The 16,925-nt window shown below is 40.3% G+C and overlaps 1 protein-coding gene across 2 annotated transcripts in view; it reads right to left on the reverse strand.

The window, feature by feature from the left end:
* Positions 1-16,925, reverse strand: part of MAPRE2 (microtubule associated protein RP/EB family member 2) — a 2,455,004-nt gene that overhangs the window by 2,099,073 nt on the left and 339,006 nt on the right. For both annotated transcript variants that reach the window (XM_044066619.1, XM_044066620.1), the window contains exon 2: positions 14,510-14,571. The gene's annotated coding sequence lies outside the window, so the exon portion shown is untranslated. The remainder of the gene's footprint in view (positions 1-14,509; positions 14,572-16,925) is intronic.

The raw sequence follows: 16,925 nt of genomic DNA on the forward strand, positions 1-16,925 counted from the left end.
GGTGGCATGGAATTCAGGTAATTTGTTTGCAAGGTTTCTACTTATTTATCTATTGCATCTGTTTACTAGGTAGTCCACTGGGCAAGAAGATTGCTCCTTTTAAGTGGAAACCGGGGGGGGGGCAAAACATTACAGAGAAAAAAATATATAATTTCACAAGTGTTACATGAGGTTCAGAAATTCTGCAATACAGAAATTATGTACATTACCTTCTCTCTTTTTCTACAACTGCTAAAATTAGGCAAGAGTGAATAGCATGTGCGAATAAGAGGAAAAGAGTACATAGGGTAAAGGGAGATATAGTCTGAAAAAGATCATACGAATTAGGAACAGTGAGGAGCATAAGAAAAGGAAGAGTTAATAGACTAGTTATCGAATGCAGAAGAGACGATACAAACTCTGAGTGGAGGGCTGAAGAAGAGACTGAGGTGATAAAGAATGCTTTAGCTGGGGAAAAGCAAGAGCATAGCCAGGTATTCATCAGCTATTGTTTTAGTTAGGTTTTGAAAGCTTTACTATTGACAGTTTGTCTGAATAATGATGGGATGGAGTTCCACACTTTTAGACACATAAGAAGAGTAAAGGGATTCACCTGCAGAATGTTTAGCTTCTGTTATTGCTGACAGAGGTCGATCAAAAAGTTGGTGTGTAGGACCAGAGGAGTTGATTTAGACTAGAGCAATTTTCTGGTTTGCAGATGAGCTTATGAGTGGGGGCTTGCTGGGATAGAGTTAAGCAGTATGGCAATTCTATCCAATGTAGATGTTTTGAGAGCTAGGCAGTGGTGGGTTTTATAAGGTAGGGTTGAGGCAAATTATGCTACGCTATTATATTATTGTTTGATAAGACTGATTTGGGCTTTTCATAGATTTACAAACATGGGAGATGCATATAAAAGATTTTGGAGTACGAAAGTTGAGGCAATGTATTTCCCTGTACTATTTGTAACGAATGGTTTGGCCCTATTAAACATACTCAGTTTTTGATGGGTCATTTTTACCCACATGCCAGTATGCTAATGACTTGATATTAGTTAATGTACCCACTAGCCTTTGTGACATCAAATCCAGAGAATACAACCCTCCTATAGCACTGAATACTGATAGAATCTGGTTTTCATCATAATGCAACTAATTCTAAAGCCCTGTACTATTCTTCTGCTCTTTTCATATCTGCAATCTCTCCCAAGACACAAATATCTTCTAAAGATGGTTGTCTCCTAAAAGTCAGCTGACTCAACACATAGTACAGTTGTGTACACTTACCATAAATGTAGATGTTTGAGTGTATTCACTGTTGCAGTCATCACATTTGGGTTATCTGCCTGCAGGTAGCCCTCAGCCAGCCTGAACACCAGAGTCTTTGGATTTCTGAGTCAGATGCTGTCTCTTCTTCCATGACGTCAGGTCGTCAGGGGTATAAAATGTGCAGCCGATGCCATTACATCAGTTTTTATTGCCCCAGATGTCAGGTGCCCCCACAATAGGAAGCAATTATATGGTATGGAACACCCCCAGCAAAAAGCAAATACACATGATATAATACATACCAAACAAGGAGAAAGGCAAAAGTCAAGAGAAGTCAGGGGGCTGGAGGGAGGGTAGCCAGGACTGCAACAGTGAATACACTCGAACATCTACATTTATGGTAACTGTACACAACTGTACTATGTTCTTCGTGTTTCACTGTTGCAGTCATCACATTTGGGTTGATTCCCAAAGCTAAGGAAGGGTGGAAGTAGCTAAAGAGCATTAGGGCTGGCAATCAGGCCCTGTAAAACTGCTGTGGCAAATCCAGCTCTGGATTTAGAAAAGATAGGCAAGTGGTAATGCTTGGTGAAAGTATGTACAGAGCTCCAGGTAGCAGCTTCCAGGATGCCCCTGGTAGGGACTTCTCTGAGAAAAGCCGTATAGGTAGATGCAGCCCTGGTGGAATGTGATCCTATCGTAGGGTAGGTTGTCCATGGTGCTTGTAGCAGAAATGGATGCAATGGGCTATCCATTTGGAAATGGTTTGCTTTAAAATGGCCTTCCCCTCTGCCCCTGTAGCACAACTAACTAGCAGCTGATCAGATTTTCTGAGAGGCTTAGTCCTGTCCAAATAGAATCTAAGCTGTCTGTGCATGTCCAGAGAATGCAGTATCCTTTCCCCTTTATTTTGAGGATTAGGGAAAAAAATAGACAAATGAATGGACTTAGTTTAGAGCCACAATAGACACCACTTTGGACATAAAGGATGGATTAGTCCTGAGGGAAACCCTGTCCTCATGGAAGATAATGAAGGGTTCCACTGCCATGAGGGCCTGCAGTTCAGACACTCTTCTTGCTGAAGTGATGGCTAGAAGTAGGGCTGTTTTCCAAGAAAGGAATTTCAACTCTGCTGTAGCAGCTGGTTCAAAAGGGGGAAGAGTGAGTTTTTCTAATACAAAGTTAAGGTCCCAGGCTGGAGTGGAAGCTCTCCTGGGGGTCTTAAATTTTTGGCCCCTCTAAGGAATTGTTTTAGCAGGGGATGAGAGAAGAGGGTGGTTCAGTATTATAATGTGCTGAAATGGCAGAGGCATAAATCTTAATTGAAGAGAAAGATAGGCCCTTGTGGAGCATTTCTGTTAAATAATCTAGAATATGAGGTAAGCTGGGCATTGTTGTGCCCATCCCCTGAGCCTGGCTCTAGGAACAGTATCTTTTCCACTTTTCTGAATAGGATTTTCTAGTACTAGGCCTCCTTGCCTCAAGAATGACATCCAGCACCTGCTTACTGAGGGTTGCCAGAGGTGAGCTCAGGGAATTAGCCAGGCTGCAAGGATCAGAGTTTGAAGCCGAGGGTGCAGAATGTGGCCCGCCTGCTGGGATAGCAGGGAAGGGGTCTGAGGCAGGTGTCATGGTTGAAGCACTGTCAGACTGCGCAAAAAGGAGTACCAATGCTGGCGTGGCCAGTTTGGTGCAATCAGAATTTCCTTGGCTTGTCCTGTTTGATTTTTATTAGAACCTTCGAGAGGAGAGGCAGAGGGGGAAAGGCATAAACTGAGAGGCTTTCCCAGGTAAAGGACAGGGCATCCACTTTCCAGGCTTGACTGTGGTGAGTTCTGGTGTAGAATTTGTTCAATTGGTAGTTCTGAGGGGAGGCAAACAGGTTCATCTCTGGTGTCCCCCATTTGTTCCCCAAGAGCTTAAATATTTTGGGTTCCAGTTTCCATTAGTGTGGGTCCATGAGATTTCTGCTTAAGTTGTCTGCCAGTGAATTTAGTTTGCCTGGCAGGAATTGAGCTTGTAGGTTCACTTGGTAGCTCAAGGCTGTGTTCCACAGAGCCATGGCCAGTCTGCAGAGTGGGTAGGAATGGGTTCCCCCCCGCTTGTTTATGTACCATATAACTGTGGTGTTGTCTGTCTTTACCAATAGTTGCCCTGGAAGAATAAGGTCTTTGAAGGCTGTCAAAGCATTCTGTACAGCGAACATTTCTTTTTGATTGATATGCAGGTGCATCTGTCTTGGGTTCCATTTTCCCTGAATGCACTGCCCTGCCATGTGACCCCCCCCCCCCATGCATAGTCTGATGCGTCTGTTGTTAGGGTTTGGGCGGCAGGGGGTAGAGTGAAAGGGAGTCCCTTGTTGTGGCAGCAGGCCTCTGCCCACCAAAGGAACTCTGCCCTTAGATAAGGAATGATAGGAATCATTGTTTCCAGGTCCTGAGAATGCTGACACCATAGACTTTCTAGATACCATTGAGGTTTCCTCATATGTAGTCTTGCATATGGAATTAAAAGAATGCAAGAGGTCATGAACCCCAGGGCTTGCAGGATTTTCCTTGCAGATAGCTGGGTTTTTGTGGCCAATAGTTTGAAGTAGGTTGTCAAATAAACTTGTTTCTCTGGAGTGAGGAATGCCATCTGGGAAGTTGTGTTCAAGCTTACTCCCAGGAATACAATCTGTTGGCAGGGTACTAGGTGTGATTTCTTCTCATTGATGATGTACCCCAGTGAGGTTAGAAGTCTCTTTCCAAATGCCAGGTGTTGTAATAGCAAGTCCTGACTCTCTGCCTGAATCAGGCAATCATCCAAGTATGGGTAAATCTGAATATTTCTCTGCCTGCAAAATGCAATGGCTGGAGCTAGGCACTTTGTGAATACCCTGGGTGCAGCAGATAAGCCAAAGGAAAGTGCAGAGAACTGAGTGCATGGAGCCTGCCCTGAAATGTAGGTATTTTCTGCAGGATTCCCTTATTGGGATGTGCAGCTAAGCTTCTTTTAAGTCTAGGGTTGCCAGCCAGGCATCCTTGGCTAGCATAGAAAGAAGCTATTGAAGAGTTAGCATTTTGAATTTTGGGACCACCAGAAAGGTGTTGAGAATAGACAGGTCCAAGATAGGACGCCAGGAGTTTTCTTTTCTGGGAACCAGGAACAGTCTTGAATAAAAACCTTGTCCCTATTGTTCTGCTGGGACAGGTTGAATAGCCCTGATACTGAGGAGAGAGAGAGCACTTGTTTTTGGGACTCCGCCCACTGATTTGGGGGGAGGTCTGGCCATCCACTTTGGGTTGGGAATGAGTGGAAGTGGAATCTGTATCCTATGGAAACTATGTTTAAAACCCATTTGTCTTGGGTAATGAGTTCCCAGGTTTTTGCATGCAGGGTGAGCTTTCCTCCTAAGGGAACAAGTAGTTGAGCAAGGCTTGGAAGAGTTAAGGATAAGTCATTGTGCCATTTTTCCATGGGGGGGGTGGCTTACTACTCCCTGCTTTGGGAGTGGGAGCCCCCCACTGCTTAGATCAGTGCATATCCTGAGACTGAAGTCTTGGTGGTCTGCTGCTCCTGGGTTTGGACTGAGAAGGCCTGGAAGGGACTGGAAAGGACCAGTTCTTTGAAGGCCAATGCCTACTGAATTTAAATGACTGTACTTGTAAGAAATCCTTAACAGTTTGCATAGATTTAGCTTTTTCCTCCATCCTTTTGAGGACTTCTGCTTTGTTGCCAAAAAGGCGCTCTTGGTTTAGGGGTGCATCCAGTAATTTAGCTTTAACATGATCTGGTAAGTTTTGTTCCTTAAGCCAGGCATGCCTTCTAAGTACAGACCCAGTGACAGCAGCCCTGCAAGATGCTTCTAAAGCATCAAAACCACATTGCAAAGTATGTTTATCAACTTGGTCAACAGAATGCATTAACTCTTGTAAACCTTTGTGTTCAGCACAGTCAGGAATCAACATCATTTTCTGTTTAAGTAGTCCCATAATATGCTGCTGATACTTTAACATATGAAACTGGCAATTTAAAGCCCTAATGGCCAAAGTAGCAGAAGTGTATACCTTCTTACCCAATCTGTCTAAAGCTCTAGAGTCCCTATCAGAAGGGGTAGGATTTTTGGCAGTAGTAGCCTTAATGCCTTTTAGTCCTTGGGAAATGGTCTCTGGATCCGCAATAGGATTCTTGAAGAGGAATTTGTGAGAGTCAGGTACTCTGTAGTACCTGTCAGGTTTCCTGGGAGCTGGAGGCAAAGTGTCTGGGGTAAGGCTGGATTCTAAGAAAACATCATCTATAATCTCCAAAACAGAAGGGATAGCTAGAGGCCTGTGTTGAGGCAGGTTTAAAAATTCTCCAAGTCTCTTTTTGGAGTGAGAATAGTACTGGCTTTCCCAGCGGAAATGCTCCCTAAGGGTATGCAAGGTTTCACCAAAAGAAAACTCTTCTGGAGGGGAAGCAGAGGGAATGGAATCCTCTGCATCAGAATCCTCACAAGAAGATAAGGGTAAATCTTGGTAGTCAGAAGGAGCAGAGATATCAGATTCCTGATCAGAAGAATCAGAAAGAAAATCAGTTCTAGGTCTCTTGGAGGGGGAAGGCTGGCTTCCCCTAATTAAAGTAATAAGGTCTTCAGCCATTCTAATCATTTGTTTTTGAGGCATATGGGCCTGAAAATGAGCTTTGGTCATCAGTTTTCTAGGCGTAGTGCGAGCTTTAGGCCTGAAGAATTCGGTATTCTTAGCTTGAAACAAAGTCGTCGGTTTAATATGAAAATCGGTAGGCCTGAATACACCCTCAGAAGCCTGTGCCTGCACAGCAGCTCCAGACCCATCCAAGGTAGAGACATCCGCAGGTTCCATAGTCGAAGAAGCATCTCGCGGCATACCGGACCCGAATGGGTCTCAGTAGAGGCCTGCGAATCTGTAGCAGCGGATATCAGAGGCTGCAAAAGCACCTCACTGAGTACCGGCAGACTGGCAACTAGCTTAACGGAAGCGTCGTCGGCAGTATTGAACCTATGCGGTCTGTCTCTGTCTTTATCCTTACGATTTTTCAGAAGATCGGTAATCGGATGGCTTAATGAAGCCATTTCGGAGTACGGAGATCGAGAACGAAAGTATTTAGCCACAAAAGTAGCCGGACGACGAATAGTTCGGGCATTGAACAAGGCACAAAACCGACAGTGAGGGACGTCGTGGTCTGGGCCTAAACAGGTGACGCATTAAGAATGAAAATCTCTATGAGGTATTTGCTTTCCACAGGCAAGACAATTGTTAATTTTTTCTGACATCGGGTAGAGCAAGAAAAAAGGGTCCCCAATGGGGTAATTATCGTTTTGAAGACTTCAGGTCTGAAACTCGAAAACGAAAATTTCAGGAGTCGGCCGACCGGCACTTGCGAACTGCTTTTGCTTCGGGCACTGCACGGTAAGAAGGACTAATGTAATGGCATCAGCTGCACGTTTTATAACCCTGACGACCTGACGTAATGGAAGAAGTGACAGCATCTGATGCAGAAATCCGAAGACTCTGGTATTCAGGCTGGCTGAGGGCTACCTGCTGGCAGATAACCCAAATGTGATGACTGCAACAGTGAAACACGAAGAACATATAAAGGGGCATCAAGGACTCTGAGATCATTGTGATGACTCACCACTGGACCAGTAATCAAGGAGCTTCAATCCTCACCACTGGCACCTGTGGGGGACAGTCACTGGGAGGATACCAGGTACACACACAGTATTTTCAGATGCAGCTCTCTGCACCAAGTGCAATTTCTCTTAAGAGCACACACAGACCATAGTCAGTCAGAGGCTGGTTTCTCCCTCTTTCTCCAGATTCCCAATAAGACTCCCCACTGGCACAGCTATAAAGTTGAGTCCTTAGCCAAGGTTCTAAGCCAAGTCCTCCAACACTCTCTCTGTCCAACCAGTGCTTCATGTCCCTGTCTAAGTAGCTGACAGTCACACACTTGGAGATTTGTTTTACACACACACACACCTGGGAAAGGCTGGCACAGGTTTACTAGCCCCCTTCTGCCCTGACTATAAGGTAGTTACCACTGCTACCATAACCCCTCAACAGCTACTTTAAAGCCTTTAACAAAGGGTGCCCAATTTTACTGTGTAATATTAATACTAATACATATGGTAGTTTGACAAAGAGCAAGGCTATTAGGTGTGGCCCACACAATGTCACCAAATAAATATGCAAGTACTCTCAAAACTTAAATATCTCTACAAAGATCAGCCACAATGAAAGGTTTAAATATATTTAATAATAAATAATAAAAAAAATAAAATACTAAGTATATATTCACAGTGACATCAGAGTTCAAAACTACAAAGAATATTTAAAATAACACTGCAGGACAGGCTCAGCAAATAAAGAAAAACAATATCTAAACTAAGCTTTACTATATACCTGACTGTATCTGAGAGTTACTATACCCTAATAACTTACATAATAGAGCAAGGTATATGATGTGGTGAATGGTTTCTCTTCTTGTTGTCAGGCCCAAGACAGAATACAGAATACTCTGTCTCACACTAAGAGACTTCTCATAATAATATCTAAAATATTACTGCTGGCATAGCTTGCAGAATGACATCATTTCTGGTCATCTGACTTCTAGTTCCCAAGGAAAATACCCATTGCTGGAAGCTGGCAGGACTTAGCACCTGCCTGTAATAATACACACACAAGGGGTTTTGCACATATCTTTGGCAGGTGCTGGAAGTCATAAAACAATTGCATTCCTCCACACTTCAAGACTAGCAATTAGTTAACCCCAAAGACCATACAGAAAGCTTCCTAGTACAGACTTTTGTGTCTCTGGCAGCCTTGAAAGCTGTGAGATAGCATCTTTGTGGCCTAGCCTATAAAGTGATTTAATTTCAGATATTTTTCTAAAGTTTGCTGGACTGAGGTTAACCCTCCAGTTTCCTTTGTTAGAAATATGTATTTAAACAGTTACAACAGTGTATGTACATTTCTATTCTCTCCAGTAAGGCAGACTGTGCATACATTTCAAACACAAGCACTTTACAAATACCCTTTCAACACAAACGTTTGTACAAATCAGTTTGATATACACGACATACAGTTCTAATACATTTGTAACACCAGCATCATGTATGAATCAGTTTGATATTCACAAATGACATATAATTATTTAAAAAATTCCAGCTAGCTGTGCTGGCTGTACCTCCTTTCATCACAATCATATCTAAGCAGAATGACAATTCACCATCATGCACATTAACAGAAATTTGTGCTGCTTAATTAAACAGAAATTTGTGCTTCTTAATTAAACAAAGATTTTAATGACTGAATATACTTCTAGGTTCATAAGTTCGTACATATATACTAGGTTAATAACCACCAGGGCCTTTAGAAGCCTAACCATGAAACCAATGTATCATGGGCATTTATTAGGATTGGGTACGTTAGTACATTTTTAAAGGTGATGTGTGTGGGAGGTGGGGGGGTGGGAGGGTTGTATGTTAGTTTGAGCATAGTTATTGTCTGCCTCTGTCACAGACATGGAAGCCAGACCCAGAGTGAATGTGCAATTTTCCATCCATTGGTCAAGGTTAAGCTTAAATACGGTTAGGGATGGACTCTGCTTCACATGGATGGAAGCCTGTTCCAGAGCATGGGGATCCTCTGAGACACATACCTGTCTTGCCAACATGTCCTATTTTGATCACAAGCAAAATTTAAATCCTTGGATTTAATGGTTCTGATGCTGTTCATTTTGCAGAAGTGTATCAGAGCTGGAAATGAGGATGCTTTGTATGCCAGGCATAGATCGCCTCTAAGTAACATGTAGGAGATTAAGTATTGAAATAGGGCTATAAGGAGATCCATAAAGGACTATGTATTTATACCTTAGATTCCACTGGTAAGGAATGTTTGTGAGCATTCCAACTGTTGCATATATCTGGTCAGGTAACTGTTGAAGGGGGCATTATACTCAATGATGGGTCTGATAAAGGCCAAACATAGTGGCACTGTGAGTCCCTTGGACCTGGATACCATGCCATACTTGTAAGTTGGGTGACACAGAATGATTTTCTTACTACTTTGGCCACAAGATTGTCAAAGGCCAGATTACTATATACATATGTTCCAAGATCCCTGACTACTGGGTCAACAGTTACAGGTGTCTTATCAATGGAGTAATTAACCTTGGTGGCCATTTTTCCAAAAGACACTATAATGCATTTCTTGGTATTGAGTTTTAATCTGTGACTTTAGCATCAGTGATTTGTCTGTGTTACACCCTCTTGTGAGATGTTTGTGTCATGGAGAAATCTATGGTAGATCCCAATTTGTAGTCATCTGTGAACTTGGTCAGCCAAAAGCCCTTGGCATTAGATTTTACCTATGTGAAGTACATGCCAAGTAGCAGCAGTCCCAGCATGAAGCCGTGAAGCACCCAGCTGGTGACTGGTCTCAGTGAAGGTGGTCTCATCAATCCTGACTTTCTGGGTTCTGTCTGTGAGCCAGCTGGCAATCCAGTGAGTTATGTAGGGGGTTATTATTGTATACTGAATGCCTTACTCAGGTCTAGGTAGGCAGTATGCTCCGTTTTCCCCTCATCCACTGCCTTAATGACCTTCTCAAAGAAGTCTACCATGTTAATAGGCATGATCTTTCCTTGACAAAGCCAAACTGGGTTGAGTCGAGTGTCTGAAGGTTGGTTAGTTCTTGTTGATCATTTTCAAGATAATTCAATCCATACCTTTGCATATTAGACAAGTCTGACTAATGGGTATGTAGTCTCCCCGATCAGTTGATGGTCCACCCTTGTTAAGTGGGGTGACTGTTGCAGTCTTCCATTCTCATGGTACAAAGCCTGTTCTGAGGTAAGTTGAAAAGCGACTTAATTGGTCCTGACAGGTCAGGTATCAAGCTGTTTAGGAGGCATCTCTGGATACTGTCAAAGCCCACTGAGGCTGTGTTTTTGGCTTTAGCATGTGCTGCTAGGACCTGCTCCCTGCTAATGGTTGGGATGGTATGCTAGTAGGTATTTCATGGGGAAGATCGACGGAGCTGGGGTTGTTAAGTTAGAGAATCTGCTGCCTGACAAATTCAACTCAATGTCACTGTGCTCAGTGAAGGTGGCACCACCAACCAGCAGATCAGCACACTGCTGCAGACTCTAAAGTATGCAATTAAATCCAGAAAATTCAGATTATTTGGCTGGCAATGCTTCTTCTAGTAACATCTATACTCTATCCTGGATTGTCCAGTTGTTTCCTGGCACTCCATCATATTGTTGGAGGTGTGAAATTAATTCACTAGGAAACTAGGAGTATATCTTCTGGGACTGCATACATTTATATGACCTCAAGACAAGAGTTATAAAGTTGGTGCATTAAGATTTGCCAGGGGAGGATAGATGTCACAAAATCCTTATTCCTCCTGGGTTTTCTTCCATCTCTGTATGATTAGCCACAGGGAGCTTTGCTTGAGCTGATGATGCTAGAAGGTAAGGAAGTGATTAGCAGTTCATAGAAGTGAAATGCTTTCCCTCCAAGTAGGGAGTTCTCCCAATTAATGCTAGAATATATGAAATGGACTCTAACACTAGCCACAAAGATAAGAACTTGGTTCATCCTAAATGGACTCCCTAGCAATAGCCCATGCCAGATAGCTCATCTAGTCATTTCAGGAGTTGGGACCTGGGGTCTTTATGCCTCGCTATAATAATAATAGTTAATTTTCAAGTAATATATAGTCCAATCAATGTCTTAATGTTGCCTGCTGTAACACAGAACAGAGCATCTACTTCTGTTACTTGTGATGCCATATGATATTTTTGGATATATAGCAAGTATCTGTAGTTAATTTGTTTCTTTTCTTTGTCTTTTCCTTTTTACTACTTAAGTTTTGGTTTTATGTTATATGGCTGTTACTGGACTGTTATTACGGTGTAATCTGCTTACACTAGGGTTTAAACAAGTGCAACTAGTTCTTCCTAAATGTGCAATTTAGGTAGTCTGGCAGTTAATTAGTAGATTAAGGTTACGAGAGGTTAATAAGCTGTTTCTTGAAGTCTAGGGTTTGATTCCCTCAGCCTCAATTTGAATAATGTGTGACTCTGAGCAAGTCAGTTAACCAGACAGTGCTCCAGTGCTGACTCTGAGAAAAGGTCCACGAGGATCAATACATTAACACGGTTAGCAAATCTCACTGCATTGTTCTGTACTAAACAGATTGCTCTGCAAATGACCATTGTATTACCTCTGTTTAACTAGTTTGTAACTTTATGTATTGTGGGCTGTTTGAATAATTATTCCTGGGTTAAGCCTAAATTAGTCCACTTTGGTCAGAGCTCCACACTGGTTAACAAAAGTTAAGTACATAAGTAAATAAATGAATAACTAGTTTAATGTGATATTGATAGCAGTTCAGTTCAAAAATCTCAGCGTTTTCTGAAGAGAGCAACAAAGTATCACCACGACATTCAACACAGCTTTTGTTTTATTACAGCACATTGCTTTTATTGTACTGTTTTATGCCAAATTAATAACATTCATTTAATGACTGAGATGTAATTCCTACTGAAGTAAATACAGATACGTCAGAAAAGGTTAAATGCTAGGTTAATAGCACTGGGAACAGACAAGCTGTATTTGCCCTGGTGGTAAAAAGAGGTCCTGTTTAATGTAACACCACCAAGAAGGCAAATGATCGTTTATAAGTTTAATGCTCCCAGAGGTTTAGCTGAAATTGATTCTAGTAAATCTGAAAGAGTTAGAATGATTTCCAGCTCAGTGTGCTCAGGACCAGCTGAATCTATTTGCAGCAAACATAACTGAAGTTTGTAAATGACAGTGGCAAATCTCTGCTGTAAATTTACACCTGTAGGGATATTATAACACATTATTCATTTTGTCATCTGTTGGGAAGTAACAAATAAACACAAAACACTGGCTCACTCACTGGCTAGACTGCAGAGTGGCTATACATCGGCTATTACTTAAACAATGTTTAAGCTGAAGTACATAAAATTAAATAATTTATTCATTCATATTTTAACTGATAACAAGTCAAAGCCTTTAAAGGGTATTCCTACAATTAGTCCAACATCAGTTTTCACATATGAATGTGATGACATACAACAATTTACTAAGTACACACATAGACTACACATGAATATAAATAGCCATAATTTTATATATATAAATATATATATATATATATATATATATATATATATATATATATATATATATATACTGGGATGTCCAAAGTTTTGGCCCATTTTTCATGGAGACACTGAAAAAAAAAACTCCATTATGTATATGTGCATGATGGAAGCATACTTGATCAACATACTGAGAGTATAAAACATCAAGTCATTTTAAAAATCAAACATCTAACCATTCATAGCCAGGGAATTGTTATGGCTAGGCTTGTATAGGCCCTAAGGGCGATAGCCTAGTACCAACCTATGAACCTATTCAATCAGCAGTAAAAAGGTCATGTAGAAACTGACTTAAACACACTTCATAAAAACAGCAGAAAGAGCATTATTGTAGGAATTTAAAGCATAGTTGAGTCAGGAATTGGTGGCATATGCAAACCACGTAAATGCAAACAGCGTAGGAAAACAAATTCTAATATTACTTTGCAGGACATAGTACCCAGGTAAATAGGATGCACATCTTTAAAATGCATACATATACTTTATATTTTAGAGTACTATACATAAGGGTCATTACAAGCCTTCCTGTTTTATTTTACATGTAACACTTCTATGTGATATCTGTAGAGTTCTGCTATATAAACCCATTATAATATTCACAGTACTGGGCTAATCAGGGACTAGAATTTACTGATGATTAAAGTGGTTTCTTTATAAACGAGGCTGCTATTTTGAAAATGGTGAATAACAATTTCTATCGTGGACTCGGTATGCAGAAAATCACTACTGCCCCTGGCAATCTGCAATGCTACAGAGTATAACAGACTGAAAATTCAAGTTGCAAAGCTGATATCATTTTGAAAGGGAAAGAAGGAACAGGGATGTATTTTAGTTCAACATTTTTGGTTAGCAGATGAAACAGCAAATTCAAGAAGATTCATGGTTTACATAAGTTCCCCATTTCTCGGTTATGCTACTGCACTGCTGTTAAACTTTATTCCCAAAAGTGTATCAGCATATGCAGGACACATAAGGAACCCCACAACCTGAAGGAATATTTAAATACACACACTGGGAAGTGCTTACAATAAAGCCAAACTGGCTGCAAGTGTCCAATCTGGAATAACAAGTACAGAGAAGTGGAGAAATAAAAAGAGAAAGATATATGAAAATAACAAACTATCAATGACCTGAAAACGTAAATGCTGTACACATATGAAATCTTCTGCAGGAAAATAAGATTGATACAAAAAAATTAACAAAAGGTATGCTTCCTGCTTTACACTGCTTTATCCCTTTGTGTCTAAGTACATAAAGTTCTCCTTATTCATGTCACCCTAACATGTCCCTGGAACTGAACCACCACTAGCTAGACGACACATACTGTGCATAACTGAAGTATGATCTTTATGCAACATTCTGTTAACTTACCACTCTTCACACAGACTCTTCACATTTATTGGATTCAGCAGGAATCCTCCACTGCCCTGCCTGTCTGATAACTGCATGCAGCACAATCAAAACATACATCCATTACTTGTGCGATGCACAGTGAATTACTTGTTCTGCTTAGCTGACAGTTTTCTAAACTTGCTTCAGTGTGTGTGTGTGTGTATATATATATATATATATATATATATATATATATATATATATATACACACACACACACACACACACACACATACGTATTTGTATGTATATACAATCTCTCATCTACAATGGGTTAAGTCCTTTTGTGTTCAACTATCTGTTTCTTGCACAGAATATGCAATCAGACTATGCCATGAAAGAAAATGGTATAAGAATCCTAGTCTCTACCACTCTACAGCACTATATTTTCTTCAGCTCCTGACTCCAGCATGCAATACTTACAATTTGCCTAAACAAGTACTGCACTTGAGTCAAATGGTAAAAGCAAAAAAGCAACAAAAATATCCCAAACTGATTTCCATATCAATACCAAATCTATTCTAGCCTAAACAGCAAACTGTTCTGTTGTGCAGAATTATCAGGCAGAAATGTGAGCTATAACTAATTACTATGTCTCTAAGACATTCATACTGATATTCTGGGCACAGATACTGACAATGAGTCTAGCAAAAAAGTTAGCTTACCTGGTTTATCCAACTGGATCTCTAGACTAGTGGAACAAAGCATTTCAAGTAACGACGAGCCACTACAGGAAAAAAGCAAACAAAAAAAAAAAACTCAGTCTGAGAAATGTATAAATGCTCTTTGTCATTCTTGCTACAGTGAGGCACTGTTGTACCAAAGGTTCTATGTCTAAAATGGAATAAAATAAAAGCAAAGATCCCATGTCTCAACAGCACTATTGAACTCCAAGCACAATAGAAACAGTGTCTTCTCTGGCTCGCAAACAATTAGATTTGCTTTTTATCATGCAGTTTTAAGGTGCTGCACAACGTGACATTCATTGTTTTCTCTATCCTTTTCAGCCTGACTCATCTCAAAATCACCCTACCACCCTCTGAATAGAATAAAGCCTCCTGACTCCGTCATGCAATACTACAATGTACTTAAAATTAGCAAACAGCAATAATAAGCTAAGTGAGTGACTGTGACCACACATTACAGGTTACAGAGAAGTTTCATATTCAGCTTGTGCACAAACATTATGCAACTCTGCATGCTATAATTTTATACAGTATTAGTACAGTATGTTGTGTTACCAGAGTTGACTAGAAACATGCTGTCATTTTCCTGTCTAGTGCAAAACTGACATCTTGTTCAGTCTACATAACAGCTGCATCTCCTGGCATATATTATCATGCTTATTGCTTACTCAGAAAGAATATACATTTCATGCAAATCATATTGAGTTAGTGAATCTGTTATCTTTCATAAGGCAACAGTCCTTTTTGATAAAGAGCACATTTTAACTTACTATAAATGTTTATAGTTGTCTTTCTATAATACCTGTATCCTCTGTAACTTTTCCCAGTTCTTCAAATATTCATCTTGTCTGTAGGTTGACTGCGTGATCTTTTATCAAATGCAATTTTCAGTTCAAATCAGATGTCTGAAATCTGCATTCAATAAAAAAGCCATATGCTTTTCTCCTCCCATATCTCCAATGCTAGTGTCCCCGCCCCCTTCCTCAAAGCACTGGAATCAATTTTGTGATTACTGTATCTCAGGGAAATGAAACAGAATTTCAATGAAAAGCAAAAATAAAAGTTACTCAGTTGTGATACTCATAAGAATATGGGAAAAGCAGACATATGATTTCCATTTAGTCCCACTCCACTGTGCAGCTATAAGATTCCCCTTCTACCATTAACAGCTGCGTCCATTTATACTCTACATATGTCCAGTTGCTCTGTATTCTCCACAAAATGTGAATTTCCACATTTTCTTCAGTTCTTTTGACAGAAGGGCATACCGCTATACCTTTGTGTAAATAGGATATCCTTGCCAGTTTCTATCCTATTCGCACAATCACCACATTGACTCTAAGAGGAAACAGCAAATGCGATGCCCTAAAACCCCTCTCCACCCTTAAGGTTCTTTCTGCCCAAGTTTAGAGGAAATACTCTGGGTTTCATGACAGCATTTCCTCTGTTTCGCTTGCTGACATACTATCCATTTTGTAGCACTCTGAGTAGTTATCAAGTCCTGATGGCATGCATTTTTAATTTTCTTATTTTGAAAAACTAATGCAAGGTGTTAAAGTAGTTCTTAAATCACTGGTTACACATCATCCACTTTTCCACTTAAATGTCTAATGTGGGTCTATATTTTCCCTGTCCTATAACATATAATGAGTCAACTTTGTCAACATACCTAATCTCATGATCAATACTTTTATATAGTTACTCTTGTTTTTCTCTGTAGAGTAACTTAAGAATTTTCTGGGAAGACATCACCAATAATGTCACATTGATATTGCCTTCCCTCTGCTCCTGAAAGAAAAGGGTTACAGACATCAATCCCCATGCAGCTTATGAGATTAAACAACTTTGATTTTGACTGTTTGGTTTCTGTAGTGTTCATATCTGTGAACATTTCTTTCTTTGAAAATGGATAGTGGAACCAGCTACCTGACAGCCAGTGTCTTTTCACAAACAACGACTACAGGATTTCTGACATCTCCTAATGTGCCTGCCACAAGATGATGTAACAAGTGGCACACTACCACAGTAATACGCCAACATTGCCAGTGCGTCAAAATTACAGAAAAAAAGTTTCATTAATAAGGGAGTCCACAGAAATAACAAAAATCACATTTGATTAAAATTAGGGGATGCTATTCAGGAGTGCATGTAATATTAAAGCCAGACAACACAAAGGAAATGCAAAAATTAGAATTATAGGCACAGAGGAAAGTACTGTTGACATAATGCTTGAAGAATATGATGTTCAGAAACATATGAACTGTTATGGTTAAGAAATTATTATAAAGCTTGTTATAAAAGCTGGGTTAAATGAGAACTATATAGAGGAGTGAGAAGACATTTATTTATTTTATTTGACATTTGTTGACCAGGTTAGTCTGACTGGGTAGAATAC

This window comes from Protopterus annectens, chromosome 3.part1 (assembly GCF_019279795.1).
Source record: "Protopterus annectens isolate FY-2018-M chromosome 3.part1, PAN1.0, whole genome shotgun sequence".
NCBI classification, from domain to species: domain Eukaryota; kingdom Metazoa; phylum Chordata; order Ceratodontiformes; family Protopteridae; genus Protopterus; species Protopterus annectens.